This window comes from Echinops telfairi, unplaced genomic scaffold, assembly GCF_000313985.2.
Source record: "Echinops telfairi isolate 266 unplaced genomic scaffold, ASM31398v2 ScPeMD7_23;HRSCAF=83, whole genome shotgun sequence".
NCBI classification, from domain to species: domain Eukaryota; kingdom Metazoa; phylum Chordata; class Mammalia; order Afrosoricida; family Tenrecidae; genus Echinops; species Echinops telfairi.
The window spans coordinates 20212433-20222435 of NW_022103920.1; positions in this window are offsets into that span (position 1 = coordinate 20212433).

Sequence of the window (10003 nt, forward strand, 5' to 3'; positions counted from 1 at the left end):
CCTACTTCAGAAATGTTAGCAGGAGGGATGGGTCCTTGGTAAGGTAGAGGGTTTGCACAAAAGAGGAAGTCCCTCAGTAAGCGAGGTGAAAACAACGGTTGCTATAATTGTGGCAATTCCTGAAGCCACAATTTGTCTAAACTTAACTTGGGGTCTTCAAGCAGTTTAGAACATTAATTCACTTTCAGAATCAAATTGTCAAGGGGGGCGGCAGGCGGGTTGAGGAGGTGTCTAAGGAGAGGCTGACATGTAAGTATTTGAGGAGGTCCCCCAACAGGTACACCGCCTTGTCAGAGGGAGGAGGAGTAGGATGGGAAAAACCATGCAGGAGAGGGTAAAGGGAGCAAAAATATCTGGGGGAACATAAATGCTTATCTGCTGGTAGGAAGCGAGGGAAAACTGACTTCCAGTTGTGGGGAAGAATGACTAAAAATATTTTGGGGGACACTTTGTTGGGGATGCTTTTGGTGGTATGCACTGGATGGACAACATTGGTCAAGGCTTCTGAGTGCATACTAGGGACCCAGGCTGAGTGCCGAGGTGCACTCGAACACTGAACCCTGGCTCTTCAAGGTGCAAAGCTTACTCCAGAGGCTGTGTCAGTAAGATCCTATGCGGGGAACTGCACTGTGTGGACTGGACTCTACCTCAGACACACCTGTAATTGGAGGACTTAAGGAGGAAAATACAAGGTGTCTGAGGAAACAGAAGACTGCTGTACCAAACATGGTGAACTGTTGGTAGGTGGACAAATAAAGCCTTGCTGCATCAATTTCCTCATCAATATACTGTATTAAGATAAGCATTATTCCAGCAAACCTGTCACAGTTACTGTTTTATTTGGTTTGCGCACAGAGGTGCTAGGTCATTGGAGGTTACCCTCTTGAAGTTATGGTGTATTGTTTTCAGTAAGTGAAACCCAGGATTGATGAGTCTACATGGGTAGTAAGTAGAATAAACAAGGGTTTCAAGGGGGGAGAGTCAAGAGGTGGGGTAAAAGGAAGACAATATCAAAGAGTGCAGAAAGAAAAAGTATGTTTGGAAATTGATTATAGAAGCAGGGGTACAATTCTGCTTGGTATGATTGAACTATGGAATGACATGACATTTGTATTAACTCCCAATTAATAATAAATTAAAAGAACAACAACAACAAAAACACAGATCCAGGAGTGGGGTTGGGGCTTATACTAAAACCTGGCTCCAACTTAAGAACAGTGAGTTTTTGCATCAAGGTCCTGCTTGATACTCACCCTCAGGAAGGGAACACAGAAGAGACTGGAGCTATAGCAAACTGTGGTGAAGGAATTAGATGGTGCCCGGCTTTCAGATAAAGTAACACCTGGAGTCTCAAAGGCTTGTCTCCAAACAAGCAGCTGTCTATGTCCACCTGGGAGCACCCCACCATCAGTCACCGAAGGATTCCGAATAATATACTCAGAAGTCGAAGGAGAGATTAGCATCAGAGCCTAAAATGTGAGAAGCTGGTTTGCAGAAGCTATGGATGACAGTGGGAGCCCAAGATTCATTTGTGGAACCTCATAGGAAATAAGCCTCCAGTGAACTCCCTCTATCCACAACTGAGGGATGGGAGCAAAGTGGTTACTAAAGAGAGTGCCTTGGAGAATTGAGTATAGAAGATCAAAGGCGTGAATCTGACTTGAACAGTTTAAACTTTGTCAGCAGCCTCTCTAGGATGTATGCTGCACCTGATCTGCTTTCCAAATTTTTCTATAGGTTTGGTTTGTACTGTGTTGTTCAGTTTTTGTTTGTTGATATTAGAGTGTATCTCGGAGGGGCTATGTCATTGGGGCTCATCCTCTTGAAGTTGTGTCATATTTCTTCCCATTTTTCAGTTTATGAAACCTATGCAGACAGCAAGTAGGATTAGGGTTATGGGAGAAGGAGAGGGGTACAATGGGGAGAGGATGGGAGACGACGTCGAGGAGTCCATGTAGAAAAAGAACAATGGAATGATATAAAATATGTATTAAATCCCATTTAATACTTTTTTAACTTAAAACATTTTTTAAAAGAGACGGTCTGGATTGTTGGCATGGCGTAGTTCCAGGCAAGGTTCCATTATGTCTCACATATGAATTATAACCAACTCAGTGGTACCAAACAACAACAGTACCAACAAATATTATTTCCTATTTTCAATTTAGATACAAATTCCCCATATGCCAAATCTATACCTAAAAGTGGACAACTTTATCTGATTATTATTTGTTTCTTGTTTCATTGTTATCCTCTTTGACATATTTGAAATCTTTCTACAAAATATGCGTTCATTTTTTAATGTTAATATTGATTGTATGACTTACTAAAAGTTCCTTTTTATAGGCACTTTAAATCTACGGAAAGTATTGAACAAGAGCACTTATTTGATATGACTTGAAATTTGTGATACTGAAAGATCTTAGAATAATAAATCAGAGATAGAGCCAATGATGAAATGAGCATTCAATTCTGACTTTGGGAATCCATCAGGACCCTTTTGAGCAATTCCTTAAGCCACAATGTATCTGGGATTAATACAAATGGAGTCTTCAACTAGTGTGAAAGACAAGTTCACTAAATCAAGCAGGCACTCTGATAAATCCCTTAAGTGATTACCTCCATGGTCCCTGAGTGACACGGAAGATAGCTGTCTCAGGGAGTGGGAGTAGACGATCAGGAGACTTTGAAGGTCAGCACGTAGTTTAAAGTGTTGAATACATACTTGTTGATCTGAAATGTAAACCCCACCAAATTCACAATTTTTCAAAATTGGTGAGTGAGAGAGAGATTTATCAGCAAGCAGAGTCAGAGACAGACTTCCCAGAGCAGAAGAGACAAGGACCTACGCAGATAGGAAGCTTTCCCTAAATTTGAACCTCTCACCTTCCAAACTGTGAAGAAATGAATGTTTCCATTAATACCAAAAGAAGAAAAATCCACAGTGAGAGAGCACAGCCCTCCTCCCACATCCTGAACAGCTGAGGGGAAGCACTAACATAAAGATGCTATTGACTGGGTGTGGGAACCCAGCAGCAGATGGCTCCGGTGGTCTTCAGCAGGTGCTCATTTACATATTGTGACCATAACCACCCCCTCCTTTCCCCAGCGTGGCAATATGCTCTATTCCAGGTGCCATCTGATCTGCTGAAGAGCAGACTGAGTGAAGAGTCTCAGGTTTGGTTTCTGATAAGGGTCCACTGCTAAGTTGGTACTCTGTCTTAACCAAATCACTAAACTTTCTGACTGCCCCTTATCCTCAACCAGAATTCCTGGTCTTAATACTCATTCAGAGATAAAAGATAACTAAGTAGAAAACTGTGATTGTAAGGACCTGAATTCTACTATTGCTCCTTGATATTTCAAGAGCCCCAATTGGTGAGGAAAGTGATTTTTTTTTAAACGCTTTCAGGAAATTCTAATTCTGTCTCTGTCATGAATCATAGTGACACATATAATGTCTTTCATCCTCAATTTTTCCATGTGCACTATTGTCTTTAACATCCCAATCAAATATGAAATCCTTTCATTCTGATCTATGAAGAAAAGGAATCTGCTGATTTCCTTTTTCCAGGAAAAAAAGTTGATCCCCAAATCAAAATGTATTGTCATATGTTAAAGGTAATATGCACTAGAACAGTACTGAAACACAATTATATATAATGGAATGAAAGCAATAAAGTTGCCATCAAGTTGATTCCAACTCACAGAGATCAGACATGACAAAGCAGAACTACCCTAAGCCCTAGGCTGAATCCTGATGGAAACACACTGCCACCTATTTCGCCACTGTGGGTTTCAACATTTGCCATCTGGCCATCAGGTGCATACTTAACCACAGAGCCACCAAGACTCTGTGCGAGGCAATAGTACGGAACAAAGTGGCCCACCCCTTAACCAAGCCAAACCCAAACTCGCTGCCATCTAGTTCATGGCGACTCCTAGATGTGTATTATTTTTTTTTATCTAATATACTAACTAGATATAAGGGTTTCTTATTCTGACTTTTGAAAAGGTAGACTGATAATAGCATATGTAAGGACCACTGCAGATCAGTTTAAAACATCTTTTATGAAAAGCCACTGGTTTTTAAATATATGTTTGCTGCTATTGTTTTATAACCTCTGGAATCTTGTGTCATAAAAAAAAGAAATAAAGTGTGGGGAAAATGATCTATAGCAGCTAGTAGAATTATCTGGACCTTTGGTAATGTCATAAAATGTTTGAAAATCAGTGCCATTATGTAAACTTATTTTTAGTAAGTGTGTGGTTTAAAACCATGATACCAACGTATATTGAAAGACTGACGGAGTATCTGATGTATACACAGCACTGTAATCTGCACTGAAGTCTTTACATAACATTCCATAAAAGTTTTCAGAGGCACATTATTGTAAGCTCAGTTTCTCTCTGTTGCTCTTTTATCTTCATGCTTGGCTGATATCTGTGTGGGTAACAGCATCTGCTTGTCCTTTGGGAAGTTTGGAAAAAATAAACAGAGAAATGTTTTATCCAAGGGCCAACAGAACTGGATTAGTAGAACTAGATATCTCAGAGCACCTCACAAACCAACTTATTTTTATCCTGGGAGGTGAAAAAAAACAGAAACCGTTTTCAAATACCACACTGGAAAATCATTTTGAGGATGAATTATGCCAGCACCTAAAAGGATAATAACTTTCATGTTTAATTCTCATAGATTTTAGAAAGAAGATGACAATGAATCATACTCAAGAGGTAACAGAACCCTTTGCCATAGATTTTTATTTGCTGATAAAAATACATTCGCAACCCAGAAAGAAAACAGTAATGAGCACTCGAAATCTGAACAACTTATCAAGTTTGCCAGCAAGTCCTATGCAATACAATAAAAAAGACAAGAAAATAAATGCCCAAAAATCATGTGAGCAACCTATTTTTTTTTGTAATGGTTGCTTCAAATGTACTGAGCCTTAAATATTTTCTGAAGAACTAAGTGTATCATCTCTTTGGAAATCTACTCCCTAGACATCTCTGAAGTTTTGTTTGCTTTTCTTTTTAATTGACATGAAGCGTTGAGACATTTTTCAATGGGCCTGGAAAACTCGATCTTACGTAAATAAGTTCACTATGGTTGAACATAAGTGTAATCAACGAAAACCAATCTGATTAGTATAGAAATGTAAATTGCTGGCCAGTGGATCTCTTAAAAAGCTGCTGATAGATACCATCAAAAGTCTTCAGATTCATACTTCATCCATGCTACGTTCTATTTACTAATGGATGTTTGTGCCTGGTCTTCACCTGTTGAGTTGTGGCCCATCAGCACATGAAAGTTCTGGAAGCCTGACTGCATGCATGCATTGTGCTCCACGCTACTTTGAGCAGGCAACGCGTCCTCAGACAGACGTGGAGGGCTTGTGAACCTGAGAAGCTTATCGTCTGGCACGATATCTGAGAACGTTCCAGAGATAGTCATAAGGTTTTCCTATAACCAACCACTCAGAAATGGACCACCTGTTCCTTCTCCATAGGCTGTTCTCTGTCTAGATCTCTGCTCTTTCCTTAGGTGACCCTGCTGGCATTTGAAATGCTGGTGACATAGCTTCCAGCAACACAGCAACATGAAAACCACATGGTACAACAAATTGACAGATTAGAATGGAATTAATACCCCAATTATCTCATTAAAGCTTGCAAATAAATGCTCAGTGGTCCCCAACCATTCTTTACAGACCATCAAGGGCTCCCATTTGCCCATCCCTACTCTTCATTTGCATTTCATGCGTTCTTGTTTGGTCGTTTGGTTATTGATTCTTCCCGGTGTTAAATTAATCATGCTAGGTAGTAAATGTTTAAAACATACTTCTGAGATGCAAAAGCTTTCAACCGAATTATTTAAAATAATTATCATTAATAATAACAAGGATGTATATGGATTGGATATTGAAATTATTTTCATATTGATCATTTTTATCCAATGTCCCTAGGTTGATATGCTTGTGAACTTAAGTAAAATTGTTTCTGTGCTAATGAGGATTGAGTTGTGTTCAGATGTATTGATGAATACTGTCACTTTTCATGCATGTTCAAAAGTGAAAAATCATTAAATCATATATATGTCCATAAATAGTCATACAAACAAGAAACTAAAGTAAATAAATATTTAAGCACAAACTTGTTAGAGAAATTTCATGAAAGAAAATATGAAGGTGTTTGAGAGAAAAATAAAGCAATATTTGCCTTTAGAGATAGTTTATATTTTATTTCTAACCTCCAAAACCAGACATTTATATGGAACATTTCATTTTAGTAGACTGAACATTTTTTAAGGCAAAATGTGACAAATATTCTCACAAGAGTAAAGAACTCTTTAGTTTGGAACTGTCCAAAAGCATCATGGATTTTAAAGCTGAGGAAGAGCAGGTTTCAAATAGGTTTAGGTATTTGTCAAATAAATATCTTTCCATTAGCTATTGGGGGGCGGGGGCTTTATTCTAAAGATTACATTTCATATGTCCGTGTTTTTTTAATGATAGTTGGGAATGCCAAAAGGGATTTTTAGTAGCTAGATGAGAGAACACAGATAGTTGGAACCCCAAATTATTACCATCAAGGCGATTAAAGCTCAAAGTGATCTTAAAGGATGGCATTGACCTTTCACAAAGAGTTTCCCAGAAGGCAAATCTTTTCTTTTTTAATAATTTGATTGGGGGGCTCATACAATCCAGTCCTTAGTATGTATTACCAATCAATGTAAAGAAGACCAAAATTATCATACCTGGGCCAATAAATAGCATCATGATAAATGGAGAAAAGATTGAGGTTGTGATGGATTTTGTCTTGCTTGGATCCACAATTAATGCTCATAGATGCATCAGTCGAGAGATTATTACTATGGGTAAATCTGCACAAGACTTATGTAAAGTGTTCAAAGGCAAAGATGTTATTTTGAGGACTAAGGTGCACCTGACCCAAACTATGGTAGCTTCAATTGCTTCATATGCATGCGAAAGTTAGACATTGAATGAGGAACAGTGCAGAAGAATCAGTGCATTTGAATTGTGGTACCAGAAATGAAGACTGAAAGTACTATGGATTACCAAGACAATAAATAAATTTATCTTGGAAGACATACAGCTATCGTGTTCATTAGAGGCAAGAACAGCAAGACTTTGGCTGATAATTGATCATTTGTAAGATATAAATCTTATTTTGTTGAAATGATTCTGGGAACCATTGTAATGATGCTTTGTCAAGCGTGTTCATCTACTCACAAAACTGTATGCTGGGTGGTCTTTAGTTATTAAACGTTTTCTTCTGTTATAAGGAAAAAATGTCAATGAGTAAATTCATTATAATAGAATATAAAACAATTGTTTTTGGATGGTACCATCATTTTACAGAGGAAGAAGTTACTAAAGTATTTAGCAAATACTTTGCAGAGACACCTTTTAAAGTAGATCTGAAACTCATTGATGCATTCATCAAAATTATTAATAAGCATGTTCAAAAATAAATAAATAAATAAACAAATACAGGCTGTGCCAAGTGCTATCACAGAAATAAGCAGGTGATGTGAGGGAGAACAGGAGGGAGTCCAAGTAGGATGGGCATTCCAGAGAAAAGATTTGTTGTAAGCTGTATGGCCCCCTTCTGCAACATACATTGGGCTCTCCACAAAAGTGTTTCCAACATCCTCTTTTTGAATGGTTATTGTCTGGAAGAACATAGCCTAGCCATTATAGCCATCAAATTCTAATTTGCCTCTAACCTTTCTAACCTTGTCCTATTTGCTGTTTAACATGATTTTTCCTGTTAGTGACTTTTCTTTGGTTGTCTTACTCTTCCGCTGACCAGAGATAAAGCCATTCAGAAAGTAAGGGACCAGTATAATTCTGAAATGAAAGTGAGGTGGCATAAGGGATTTTCAATGAGTTGCTTACCTAAAGATTAGTAGTTTGAACCCACCCTGTGACTACATGGTAAACAGAGACAGCTATATTCTTTACTGCATGAGATCACCGTGAGCTGGAATCAACTTGACAGCAACCTGTGTTTGTCTTATCCTACCAGAAGACCAAATCCTCAATCATTTCCAGAGGAACCGATCCAGGAGCAGGAACTATTGCATAGAGCCAAGGATAGAGTTGATGAATGGGGAAGTGATGGAAAGAATAAGATCAGAGCAACAAAAGAAGGTCTGGGTATGTGGCTATTCACGGGGATGAACCAATGTCCTCCTCATTGAATGCAAATACAGGGGTAGATCCATCTCAGATAAAGGCTGAGGGGTTGAACACCAATATGCACCACCCACCATTGTTCCAAACGTGGGAACCAGCTCCTGGGTTGGCTTTATGTGAATTGTAGAAGTGAAGAACCCATGGTTCTTGCCATGCTGAGCCCTATTTAAGTCACATTCCATGGCTTGATGACCTGTCCCTAGGGGTTAAGATTACCCACAGTAAGTATGAGCTTAGCCTCCTGTTATTGCACAGATCCACTTGAGTGCTCAGACCTGAAGAGCGCTAGCTTTCCACTTGAACCCCAGTCAGGACATACTTCACTCCAAGCGAAGCAAGCTTCCTGACATTGAGTCCACTCTGATTCATAGCCACCTTCTGGGACAGGCTCCATCTGCGCCTTTGAGTTTCTGAGGCTCTACATTTTTATGGGAGCAGAAAGCGTCTTCTCTCTCCTTCCAAGTGGTTGGTGGTTTCAAACTGCTGACGTGTGGGCTAACAGCTCCATCTGTGGGCCACCACACCACCAGGGCTCCTTTTCACTTAGTTTCAATTCCATGGATAGCGGTTGCTTTGTTAGAGTACTTTAGCAAGCTATACCAATGATCCTAAAATAATTATTTTTAGGTATCTTAAAAGTCTTACACCAGCCTTACAGCAAGAGAAAAATGGATAATACTACTAAAGCAAGCACAAACTCACTAATGTGTGTGGTACCTTGGAGCCCTCTTCCTTGTTAGTGTCTCAATTCATTTCCTTCACATGCTTTCAGAAAGAAGCTGAAGAGGCGGCTAGAAATGACATCTCTTGGTTTGGTACCCAATTATCCCTTCATCTCTTTGTAGTGTGACACTAATGAATCCAACAGTATCATCCAACTGTCAACTAATCATAATTCAATTAATTTTATCTCCACCTAACTTGAATCCATAAAAATGAATAAGAAGGTTGTTTTTCTTTCTTTTTGTCAATAATTTGTCATATGCACTGTAACACTGGAGGAGTATGCACTTCTTGGAACAATTAACCATAGGAAATCAAAAAGGCAACATCTGCCCAGAGAGAAAGCTCAAAGACGGGAAAGAAAAGGTAATAAGGAGCCGTGGAAATGGGAAACACCGGGAGGAAATGAGAAGAGTGATGTCACACGATGAGGAAAGCAGTCAATGACCAAACACAGTCTGTATGAACTGTTCAATGAAAAACCAACTTGCTCTCTAAACTTTCACTCAAATAACAATCAGACATTAGTAATAATTTTATATTGATTGTTCTATGTTCAGATGTAGAATATATTACCCAGAAAGATTAAGAAAAATTATGTACACTAGCACACACACTATTTTCTGATGCATTTAGGCACACAAAAAAGTATTCACTTGATTAATAAATCATCCAATAAGTGAAGAATATTTATTACTTTATTCCACCTGTATGTATCTTTGGGGCTATTTCATTTTCACTTTCTGAATGAAAGAATGCAGTTTAGCTAGATCAGGTGTTCTTTCAGATAAACACCAAATTGTTTTTAATTTATTATTGCACTGGACATTTTGCATTATAATTGTTTCCCCTGAATACTTGTTTATATGATGCTAAACATTATGTGCAACTAAGTAATTTGTAACATGACAGTTTAGGGTCCAATAAAGTTTTGAAAGTTTGTGTTCTTTTAAAAGCAATAGAAACAGGCATGGTAGAAGCATTTTGTACCAAGGAGTGATGTTTAAGAATGTACAAACTTGGGGTCCTAGCAGCTCGGGTAGCGGCGGGCAGAG